The 12487-nt window shown below is 35.8% G+C and overlaps 1 protein-coding gene across 2 annotated transcripts in view; it reads right to left on the reverse strand.

The window, feature by feature from the left end:
• Positions 1–3480: 3480 nt before the first annotated feature.
• The window catches only part of myo3b (myosin IIIB), a 212051-nt gene continuing 203044 nt past the window's right edge, over positions 3481–12487 (reverse strand). For both annotated transcript variants that reach the window (XM_079822058.1, XM_079822057.1), the window contains one exon: positions 3481–3911. The gene's annotated coding sequence lies outside the window, so the exon portion shown is untranslated. The remainder of the gene's footprint in view (positions 3912–12487) is intronic.

Below are 12487 nucleotides of genomic sequence, written 5' to 3' on the forward strand. Positions count from 1 at the left end.
CTATCTGAGGGAGTGAAGGATCACTTCTTTGGATTTGATAAGGACTTTGGTGGGCCGCCAGCCAGTCAGGAGTGAGATTTATGACTTTGAAGTTCGCCGCTGCCCAATCATCAAAGAAGAGCGGCTCTTTGAGAGGGGGAAGCAAATCCTCTGAATCCACACAAAGCTCCTATGGTGTGTTTGTTGGTCTGGATAAAAGGGCTGATTATTAGTGGGGGATGGGACGGGTGGGGATAAAGGCGGGACAATTAATGAAGTAATCACTATGTGGGAAATGTATATACACAAATAATTGGATTTTCTTGATCAAAGACCCCCTCGCCGCCTGGAGACCCGCGCTATTGGATGCCGGAGTCACCCGATCCCCCTTTCTGTAATTAAGGATTTGTTGCGCGACAATGCGACTGTGTGTTATCTCCAGAGATCTCGTGCAGGCTTATGAGATAACTTCAAGAGGAAGGAATCATTTGACTCAGTGTAAAGTTCACACATAGTTTACCATTTCATTTACGGTTATTGGATAAATGAGTTACACTTACAATGACTTGCTCCAAAAGTGAACACGCCACATCATGTCATAATATATAGATACTGTATGCAGAATACACACACGCAATACGTTTGCAATGGTGTCTGTCAAAATAGAAATGATGGAAAACAATCTAGAACTATTAGTTTTCCTGCATGTGAGAAAATGCCATAACATTTGTAGGTCAAATTCACACTATTAACTATGACTTTTGCCTCAATAAGCTCCCGGTTACTTCTTATTAATAGTTAGTGCTGTTAAGTTTAGGATTAAGGGATGCATGTTCATGCCGAATAATGCATTAATATGTGCTTTATAAGTACTAATATTCTACACTGTACATTTTAAAAAGTAAGTAACCTGGTTGCCTTAAAATTTTGAGTTAATGCAATGAAGGAAATTGGTTTAATAAATAGAAACTCAAAAATATTATTGTATCTGAACCACATAAATAAAAAATGTTTTGTGATAAATCATGAAAATAGCAAAATGTGGCATGTTTCACTGCATTATTACAAATAAAACAATTACGCAATATGCTTACAAAATCTTTTAATAATATTTGAATAAAGGGTGATGCCGATTCTCAAATGTTCATTGTTTTAACTCAAATATTTAATTTCAATGAACTCAAAATTTTAAGGCAACCAGGTTACTTCCTTTTTAAATATTTTTTTTTACAGTGTAGTAATATGCATGCTAATAACCCTGTAAAAAATATTGTTGGTTTAACTTAAAAAAGTAAGTAACCTGGTTGCCTTAACATTTTGAGTTCATTGAAATTAAAAATTTGAGTCAATATAATGAAGGAAATTGGTTTAATAAATAGAAACTCAAAAATATTATTGTATCTGAACCACATAAATATAAATATTTTTTGTGATAAATCATGAAAATAGCACAATTTTGTATGTCTCACTGCATTATTACAAATAAAACATAATTACGCAATATGCTTACAAAATCTTTTAATAATATTTGAATAAAGGGTGATGTCGATTCTCAAATGTTCATTTTATTGACTCAAATGTTTAATTTTTAACGAACTCACAATTATAACTTACTTTTAAATTTTGTTTTTACAGTGTAGTAATATGCATGCTAACAACCAACTACACTTTAAAAAAAATGTTGGTTTAACTTAAAAAAGTAAGTAACCTGGTTGCCTTAAAATTTTGAGTTCATTGAAATAAAAAATTTGAGTTAATACAATGAAGGAAATTGGTTTAATAAATAGAAACTCAAAATATTATTGTATCTGAACCACATAAATTATTTTTTTTGTGATAAATCATCAAATCAATCTTGCATGTTTCACTGCATTATTACAAATAAAACACATAATTACGCAATATGCTCACAAAATCTTTTAATAATATTTGAATAAAGGGTGATGTTGATTCTCAAATGTTATTGTATTAACTCAAATTAAGTTGCTGCCTTACATTTTTAAGTTCATTGATTGTACTTAAAAATTGAAGGCAGCAACTTAATTTGAGTTGATTAAGTCATTTCAACTTAAATGACATTAAAACATGAGTTGAATTTAGTATTTTAGTATTCAACTTATTAAAAAAGTTGAAAACTGCTTAACTTATTTTTATGAGTAAAACATATGTAGTCAAAACTTATTGATCATGCAATTTTTGTTAACACTTTACTTAAAACCTTTATGTATAATGCATTATAAAGGTATTCATACTGTACGTTATAATGCATTATATCTATTCATAAATAATTGTAACCGAAGTTAAAATGCATTATAATATTCACAGATTCCTTGTTACATCTGACATGTTTGTCATGTTTTAATGCATTACACTTTCTAAATGTATTATAACTGTGGTTACAATTACTTGTGAGACCATATAATGCATTATAAAGGCATAATTAATGCATTCAAAATACTTTTAATACTGCATTATACATAAAGGCTTTTAGTAAAGTGTTACCAGTTACAGTGTAGTGAGAATTGGCCCCTAAACAAAAGTGTCTTAAACACTTTTTAAACAAGTCTTAAACACATGCCTGTGATCAACAGATCTAAAAACACAAGACACATTTTCCCACAAAAAATATAAATAAGACCTGCTTGTTTCTGGCACAAGTCAACAGAACGGCTCTCAAATCACTTGCACTAATTGATTGTGATTCAAGAACAAGCGCTTGCTTATTGTGTGCATGGTTGAAAAGACAGATTATTTAATAAAGAGCAATCCCCGTGCAAGCCAACGTCGGCCCATCAAGGTGTGGAGGTGATGACGACCACGATGATGTCTTAGTTCTGAGATTTGCAGGCTGGCGAGAGGAGGAGATTCAGTCTTGGAGAAAGTCTGAACATTTTCCAGTTCTCCTCCCTCTGCTCCGCCCTGAACCAGTCAAGCCTTCAATGCAACCCAGTCTCCAACACACATGATGCCTCCACAAATATCCCAGGAATCGAGCATTAAGAGAGTGCTGAAATGAAAAGCGCTCAAGGATGAGTTTGGTGGTTTCAAAGTTTGCAGTTGCAGGCAAGTGTCATATCAGAGCAGCTTCAAATGTGAGGAGTAGACTAAATAAAAACAAGGCAAGTAAACACCCACAGAGAGAGATGGCTCTAATCTATGACTTTTTAAACTGTCCCTTTCGAGCCGTTTGGAGTGCTTGATGTTGAAGCAGATCAGCTCTTTTGATGGGATTAAGGTTTCTCACATAGTAATGGGGGGAGGAGGGGGAATCCCACAGGGAGGAGGTCTCAGTTTTCCTGCAGAGGGGACACAATTCTGTTTATTCTTCGTAATAAGGTGTTTACTGTTTTAACGAAATATCTGTCTTTATATAAGAGGCTATTCCCGGGTCCAGGCAGGTTAAAAACGACCACATATTTTGGTAACTTCAATTCAGGTTACACAGTGCATGCAAAGAGTTTTAAAAGTAGCAGCACACGATAAATGACAAAAGCACAAACTTGATTTTGTCGAATTTATTTCACAGACGGATTAGGATACAAAACAGCCAGCGAGACTGGAACTTCTCCCAAACTCACGTTACTTTTTTACTGTATGACCAGAAAAGGGAGTTTTAAAATATCAGGGATTCAGAGAACAAGGATGTGCACACTTTGTTTTATGGTCAGTCGCTCATAAATAGCTCAGACAAAACAGTTTTAAAAAACAAGGGAAAAACATTTGTTTGGCAACAAATTATTTGAAATATGAACAGTTCCACATAATTAACCAGAATATGTATTTTTCCTTTTTGTTCTAAGAAAACAGATAAATAGCCTTTTATAATAAACACATGAATCCAAATACTGAGAAAATAAAGCATACATAAATAATAATCCCTCATTATTTCATATGTACAGCACATTTCGTAGCAAAACACTGGAAAAGGCAAACTGTAAAAGAAGAAAGAAAGAGGGTGATTAGATTTGAGCAGTTACATAAAACATATATGCACACATTTAAACCTGTAAAGCATTAAATACTAAGTGAGGTAAATCTAATTTTATCAAACTTTTTAGACCAAATATTAACAAACATAAAAAAAAGAAAGTATGCACGTGTTTTTTGTCGCGGCTCAGTTTTATTCAGAGGCCAAAACTGAGCAAAAATATGCAATTTGGTGAAGTTACTGATATTTATATGGCCAAAAAGTTAGATAAAGTTCAATAATACTTTATTTTAGGGTTCAATTCTCATTATGAACTAGTGGCTTATTAGCATGCATATAAGTAGTATATTGGCTGCTTATGAAGCACATATTATTCTGCATGACCATATACTACATCTCTAATACCCAATACCTAAACTAACAACTATTTACTAACTATTAATAAGCAGTCAATTAGGAATTTATTGAGGCAAAACTCGTAGTTAATAGTGAATATTGTCACTAGGGCTGCCACTAACAACTATTTTTATATCGATTAATCTATCGATTAATTTATCACAATAATTTCCAACAATTTTACTTAAAAACATTTCATTTAACTTGTACCGTTGGCCTTCAGTATGTACTATAAGAAAAAGTATAGGCTACATGTAAACAAGCCCGTGACAAAATGTAAAACTAAAAGAGTAAAAATATGAAAAGGTACAAATTTGTAAACCAACATAGCAAAAAAAGAGAATATAAGCAAATACTTTTTATATAAAATAGTGTTGTCACGTACCAAAATTATGACTTCGATACCATACCGGACTAAAATACCTCAATACCGATACTGAATCGATACCATGGCAAAAAACAGTAAAAGTAATTGAATAAGAACTTACTATTCATTGTTTTATCATTGTTTTAGAGTTAAAAAACTCAAAAAATTCACTTGGCCGGCATGTTCCTGCCAGGATCCTGCCCTGTCCTGCTTCACACAGGATATTTGTATTATATTTGTATTTGTACATTGTAACACCCGATTTCTCATTCAACTCTGTATACGTTCACTAAAGACATATCCGAATGCCTTTACCCGAATACTCGCCAGGACGTGCATTTTTACATATTTTTTTACCATTCAAACCCAATAATCTGCGAAACTGGCGTTGCGATCTGTCTGAGTGAAAGGCGGCCGCGGCGCACTTTTCTGTTGCTTTCTTTTTCCTGAGCTGCGCGTATATATTTGACTGCTCTGCTTCCATTGTTTAGTGAACGGTGGAAGCAGAGCTCACACACACGTCCTCACTCCTGCTGTCACACATCGACGCACATTAAGAAATACTGCTCTTATTAGAGGGCTGTCAAAGTACCAGAACGAATACAATTTCATATCGTACCCAACTTACCAAGTACTCTAAATATATAGACGTCGACTAATTAACAGCGTCGACGCAATCGACTGTATCGACCAATCGCGACAGGCCTAATTGTCACCTTCCTAAAATAATCGCCTAAGTCATTTTTTGACAAAAATAAAGTAATCTCCTCATGATGCTGGCCACCTCTGGTAAAATCACCCACATCCTCAGTTGAACAGATCACGCAATTCTACCCCCGTAGTATAATGGCCTATGTCAAGAGTGTGACTTATAGGCCGTTTTATTAAGCCTAAGTCAAAAGACAATGAGACTTTTTACAAGCTGCATCAAGAACGACAATCTACTCAACCTCTGAAGTTATTTGTGCAGTTTTTTTGAAAAACCTGAAAAAATGACCTGGGCAATTATTTTAGGAAGGTGCCGATATGTAAAGTTCTGATGTCTTGAAATGTAAATCGATGAGATCTTTATAACAGTATAGCAGACGATTTCCATAAAATGCATATAAATATCAGCTGTCAATCTCGTCTCTCAATAACATGTACAGATAATCAAGTAAACCTAAGTTGCTTCAGTCCGGTTAAGTCTTCATCTTGAAATATTACTAACAATATAAAAGTTATTTGTTAACACTTTACAATACGTTTTCATTTGTTAACTGTTATCATGAACTAAAAATGAAAAATACTTGATCAGTGTTAATTTCTACATTTACTAAAATATTTTTTTAAATCAAAAGTTGTATTTGTTAACACGAGTTAATGCACTGTGAACATGAACAACTAACAACTGTATTTTTATTAACTAACGTGAAAAAAGACTAATAAATGTTGGAATATATATATATATTGCTCACTGTTCATGTTATTTAATACATTACCTTTAGTTAACAAATGAGACCTCATCATGAAGTGCGCTCTAAAAAAAAGAGTTATGACAACTTTGAGTGAATTTACGTTCAACCAACAAGCCACATTGAGTTAAGAGGAACTTAATAATTTGTAGCATAAACCAAAATGTTTAAGTTGATAACTCAAAGAAATGAAGTCGCTCCAACTACCAGAGTTGTAGCCCTGGAACCAGTGTTGGGAAAGCGATACTCTAAAAAGTAATTAATTACTAGTTACTAATTACATCTTCAATAGTCTAATTAGATTACTGTACAAATTACTCTCTCCAAAAAGTATTTCATTACTTATTACTAATTACTTTCCAAATCCTATATCAACCTCGACTAGTTAAGTGATTCAACATGAACAGGCTTTTAATTCATTCAAATAAATAATATAAAACTACATCAATTATTCTTATTAACTGACCAAAGTATTACAAATGTGATAAGGATACATAAAAACATGCTTTTTAAAGTTAGACTTTAAATGTTGATGTTAATTCCACTATTGTATTATATATAATTGGTCTACAGTCTATACACAGTATTTAGTTCAATTACATTAGAAGTAACTAATTAAATTACAGAAAAATAAGAGTAATCCCCTACTTTACCCTTTCAAGGGAAAAGTAATTAAATTACAGTAACTAATTACTTAGTAACTACACCCAACACTGCCTGGAACCAATGAATCTTGCCTATTTCAGTTCAAATCAACAGCTATCATAGCACATGCTAACAGAACTTGTTTAACATGTATATTTAATGAACAAGTAAGATGTCACTGGCATTAGCGCAGTCATTGCTCAATGTAATCTCGTTACATGTTACATTTCTGAAGTTTCATTAAGTTACTACAACCTAATGAAAAAAGCCACTTACACAGAACAATTGAGTTGAAATTACAGACGATATTAAGTTGATGTAATGATCAACACTATTATGTCAACAGAACTCTACAAAATAATGTTTGCAACTTAAAAGGTTTAATTAAAACAATAAATTTGAATTATTAACTTGCAACCATGTGTTTATTTCAGTTGTGGTAACAGGTACCCTGAAATACTTTGTGTGTGTTACCAGTTATTAGGATTTCACAGCAAAAAGACCACAATGTGAAGGGGAGAATTAGGGAATTATGTCTTTTACTTGATAAAAAAAGTATAAACTAACAATTAAATGACAGATGGCATGTCGAAGATTTTTATCATGTTAATAATTTAGAGATCCAAGAAAAAGTCGGTTTTGAAGGGTTAATGGGAGAGCTTAATCAAATCATAAGTAAATATTGTAAAATATCAAGAGTTCGGTGAAGACACACAACTTTAAGCAACGTCTTTTGACAAGATCACGGCACTGTCTGCGCGCTTTTGATAAAAGTGCGAGTTTCTTCATTTTTAGGTCTTCTTCGGACAGGTCAGAGCCGTGTCTGGCTTTTCATGTTCTTTGGACAGACAGCAGAAGAAAATAAGGAAAAAAGTCTAAAGAAGAAAAAAGGGGTTCCACATCTGTCTCACACACAAGAGCAGGAGAGATGGAAAGCCGGAGAAATGCTCGGGGCTACCGGCTACGAGAGCCTCTGTAATGGTGTCTCGTATGAGAAAACATCTGTGAATTTCCTCAGTGATCTACAACAAAGTCCAACTCAGAGTAGTCACTCAGCGGCCCTTTGAAGTTTCTCCCTGACAGAAAGCTGCCATTGTGTTCTGCCCTCGACGCTGTGTAGCCTGACTCGGCTCTTGCTAATTTCCAACATTTTCCCCTGAAACCTGATACTGTTGCCTGTGCTCGGGCTGCGCGTTTAAAAGGCAGCGCTGGAGCGGTGCGCTGACGGGCCTCGGGTCACGAGATGAGGGAGAGGTCGCCCCTTAAACAGCCGCTCGCCGCTGTGTGTGGCTCTGACCCGCTCTGTTCCCGCCGGCCCGTGGTAATTGTTGGGGTCACGTCTGGCTTCCTCCAGCGTGATCAGAGGCTTCGGATTATACGCAGGGGCAGGACATCTAGTTCATGGATGTTTACTAATTTTGGATTCCGTCTGACGGGGTTTGAAGTTCTGTGCAGATGTTTGTCCTTGGGACAATTGAGGCTCTTTTTGTTGCCGAATTAATCAAACATTTCAGTTTGAGTGCAGAGAGCGGGATAATTAGCATTAACTAAAAACTCATATCAACAAACAGTTTTCGCAGGCAAATTAATATTAAACAATGGTAGGCCAAATGGAATTAGAGAGATTGTTAAATCCATTGAACGATGGAAAAAAGAGATGCTAAATCCACAAATCCCAAAGGACAAAGTGTTTCTCAGAGCTCAGGAGACTTCATTGAGTTCTTAGCTGTGCTTAAGAATAAACTTTAACTCAAATGTTTCTCCTGAAATGCATATAGACTCAAATGTGTCAATAGTCAGAGCTATAAAGTAAACGCAAAGGCAGCTCAGATCATTTTACAAATATTTTAATTGGTGAATCAAGAGACTTGAGCAATAGACTTCATTTGATTTTCATTTCATCTGTGTTTGAGTCACAATTGAGATATTAAAGAGAGTTTAGTTTAGCATTTTGTGCATTTAGGCCGTGTCCACCAAAGTGGTTTTAGCCAGCTAAAAACGGCGTTTGAGAAGGCTTCGGCGGTGCAATGTTTTTTTCAGTTGAGACGTTTGGTTGCTAAAGACGAAAGTCTACTTTGCTTTTTTATACGCGTACGCGAGTGTATGCGCACAGTCTTGCGAAGTATACTTCTTTTGACTCGTACGCGTACACAGGTGTTCGATGCATGCGCAGTTTTGAGCAATCTCTTGCCACGAGTTACAATCCATGTAAATACTGCAACAAAAATTAAATGCGCATGTGCAACCTCGCATGTGCTTTCAGTACGCTTGTACTCTTCTGATGACGGAATTTGCGCACTGACCCTCGCGTACGCGTAAAAAGTAAAGTACACTTTGGCCTTGTGCGCTACTAGTATCTGATTTCGCAGATAGCTTATTTCTGAATATATGTCGACACAATGTAAAGTGCGTGCTCTGGCCCTGGCGGTTGGTCGCTTCGTTATTTGTCCCGTCCTTCCTCCACTGTGATTGGACGACTGGGTAAAAAGTGACAGTGATGATGCTGCGTTTTACTCAAAGTTGAAAAAAAATTTCAACTCTTGGCGTCTGGGAAAAAACTTAGCATTAAAAAGACGCTGAGCACATTGTCACGCTGCGGCCGTTTTTTTTAAATGTGCGGCATTGCCATTGAAACAATTAAAAAAAAAATTCTGGCCTCAGGAAAAAATGCTTTGGTGGACACTTAAACACTGCATTTTGGTGGTGATTATATTATATCCCATTAGTTGTCCAACCCATGGGTTAGTTAAGTTAACTAAAACTAACACCATAAAAAAATTTTCATTACTCAAAATAAAATAAACAATAACTGAAATAAAAACTAGTTTTACATAAATATTTAAACTTTTATTTCTGCTAGTTGCCTAGGATATATTACTCAATTTCATTTCGTTTAACTTGATGTACTAACATAACTAACACTAAACAAAATGACTAAAACTGACAATAGTATCTCAATGATGCTAAAATACCTGATTTCACTTTCCTCATTACAGTACCGCTCAAAAGTTTAAGGTTTTTAATGAAGGTTTAATTAAGGAACATTAAGGTTTTTTAATGTTTTTGAAAGTAGTCTCAATCTCACCTAGGCTGTATTTATTTGATCAAAAATACAGCAAAATCAGTAATAATGTGAAATATTATTACAATTTAAATGAACTGGTTTCTGTTGTAATATATTTTAAACTGTAATTTATTCCTGTGATCAAAGCTGAGTTTTCAGCATCATTACTCCAGTCTTCAGTGTCACATGATCCTTCAGAAATCAAACTTTCGACTGGTAATGTATGTCCTTACAGATCTTTTCCTTTATATATATATATATATGATGCCAGAACTCATATTATGCTAAACAGGAAACGCTTAGTGTAGAGAAGCTAATGCTTCAAGCTGAAATAGGTAAATGACTTTCGCAGTCGGTATACAAGAGACGAGGCGCAAGAAGCCGCCTACACCGAGTTTCTTTGCATTGCTTGCTGATTTGTTGTTTAGCCTCCTGAATGTAAGCAGGTCCTGGCCAGCTCTCTCAGCGCTCGCCCTCCTTGCGTTTACTCAGTGGCAGCTGCGAGCACCATCTGGGAGGGCTTCAGCAAGGCCAAACAAAACAGGTTACACCTTCGGCCATGCCAAGTCCTGTAGCCTATTCCTGGTCTGCACAAACAACAGGGGCTAATCGCAATTTCATGCTCTGATTTTCCCCAGACCTCTATCCAAGCCCCGCAGGAAAAGAAACTTTAGCTCATTTTCAGGAGATATGGGCTACGTGCGCTTCCATATGGCCGTGTGCGGGATAGTGTTCAGCACATACCCCATGATTACAGCAATTCACGTTGAAAGTTGTTTATGGGCAATTTTGTGAAAAATAAACTCTCTTAAAACAGTCTCTCTATTACATTTTTGTACTATCAGTGGCTAAAAGTAGATTTGCATACATCAGAGGAGAAATTTGTCTTGTCACATGTCACTCATTGTGTTTAATAGCATTCTCTGGTGATAATTTTACAGATTGTATTTTATTTATGCTATATATACACACAAATACATTATATTTGAACCCTTTTTTACATAATTTCACAAAATTACAGCTTTTTTGATAAAGAGTACATATATATGTGTAAAATCAGATAGAAGTCATTTTCACATACAAATGACACATTTAATTGATCAAATGTGATATTTTTTATTTCAAATAAATGCTGTTGTTTTGAATTTTCTATTCATTAAAAATGTATCACTGTTTTCACAAAAATATGAAGCAGCACCTTTTCAACATTGATAATAATAATAAATGTTTCTTGAGCATCAAGATCAGCTTTGATCACAGGAATAAATTACATTTTACAATATAAGAAAATAGAAAACAGATATTTTATAATCCAATAAAATTTCACAATATTACTGTATTTTTGATCAAATAAATGCAGCATTGCAGAGCATAAAAGACTTCAAAAACTATCATAGTTTTAACTATAAAAACAGATTTTTTTTATGATTTTCAGATTTTAGGAGCAAAAAAATCGGAGTATAATAATAAGCAAGTCATTTTCAATGCAGCAAACAAAGAAGCCGCAGTGAAAGCAGTTTAAGTAAAAAGTTTTTTTAAAAATCAACTCGTCCCGGAACGTAAACGAGCCTGTAGTTGAGGAAGCACTCTAAAGTTCACGGAAATCGATTGTCAAAGTAAAGGTTTGGTAAATCTTATTTCTTTCAGACTCAGTTGAGCTAATGGCTCAGTTACTTCCGAGACACATGACGAACGTTGGCAAGACTTGGGCACATTCAAGTCCAAATGCAGCGGGGTAAAATCTCCCACTTTTATCCCTTCGGTATTCACTCAGTGCTCATGCAAATGTGGGTAATTCAGCGGGGCATAGAAAGCCCTCAACAAATTGCAGGTGTTAGGAAGCCGAAACAAAGGCCACTACAAGCCCTAATGGCATCCACCATCATTAGCAAGTCTTTGATGTGCGTACTCCACTCACTCTTTTATCTCCTTCTCCCCCTCTCAGCCCTTCTCTTTCTACATCTTACGCTAGCTCGCTCTCTCCTTCTGTCTTTCTCCTCGTAACCCTCTCTCTCTTTCCGCGGTTCTTCATTAAATCAGTCTTTAGGGAGGGCGCCCACTCCTGTACCCGACATCTGTTTGGCCCTTACGCCTGTCTGTCTGTCTGTCTGTCACACATCAGTCAGCGTAAAAGTGTCGCCGTGCTAATCTGCAAATATCCTAAAGTACCTGTTTATTCGTAGAGGCGAAGGCAAGCAAAGACGGCAAAATAAAGTGTTTACGTTCATTCCCAGCTTTATTATCCCGGCACGATTACGAGACGCCGCTCGCGGGAAGCGTTTACTAGCAAACGAACATATACGCGAGTGCGGCAGTGTGTGTTCTTGTGTATCAATGGCAGGTTACCTGCTTTACATCCCAGCAGGTTTGAAAGAGAGGCTTTGGAAACACTGCTATTCAAAAGTCTTCCTTTGAACTCTAGAGGATATAGAGACAGGACAATGCCAGTCTATTTGTGTTCCCCCTTTGAAGTCCACCCTGTCTATTAGTATGAGAGAGTGTGCTGTCTGACAATAAATACTCCTCTATCTAAAGATTACGGCGGCAGAATATCTGAAAGGTGCCACATTGCTCCGCATACTTGGGAAAGAAAACACACGGCCTAGAACAAACAGTTAAAACCGAGGGGGGAAACTCTTCGGCGGTGCGCGGAC

This window comes from Gobio gobio (assembly GCF_949357685.1).
Source record: "Gobio gobio genome assembly, chromosome: 7".
Lineage (NCBI taxonomy): Eukaryota > Metazoa > Chordata > Actinopteri > Cypriniformes > Gobionidae > Gobio > Gobio gobio.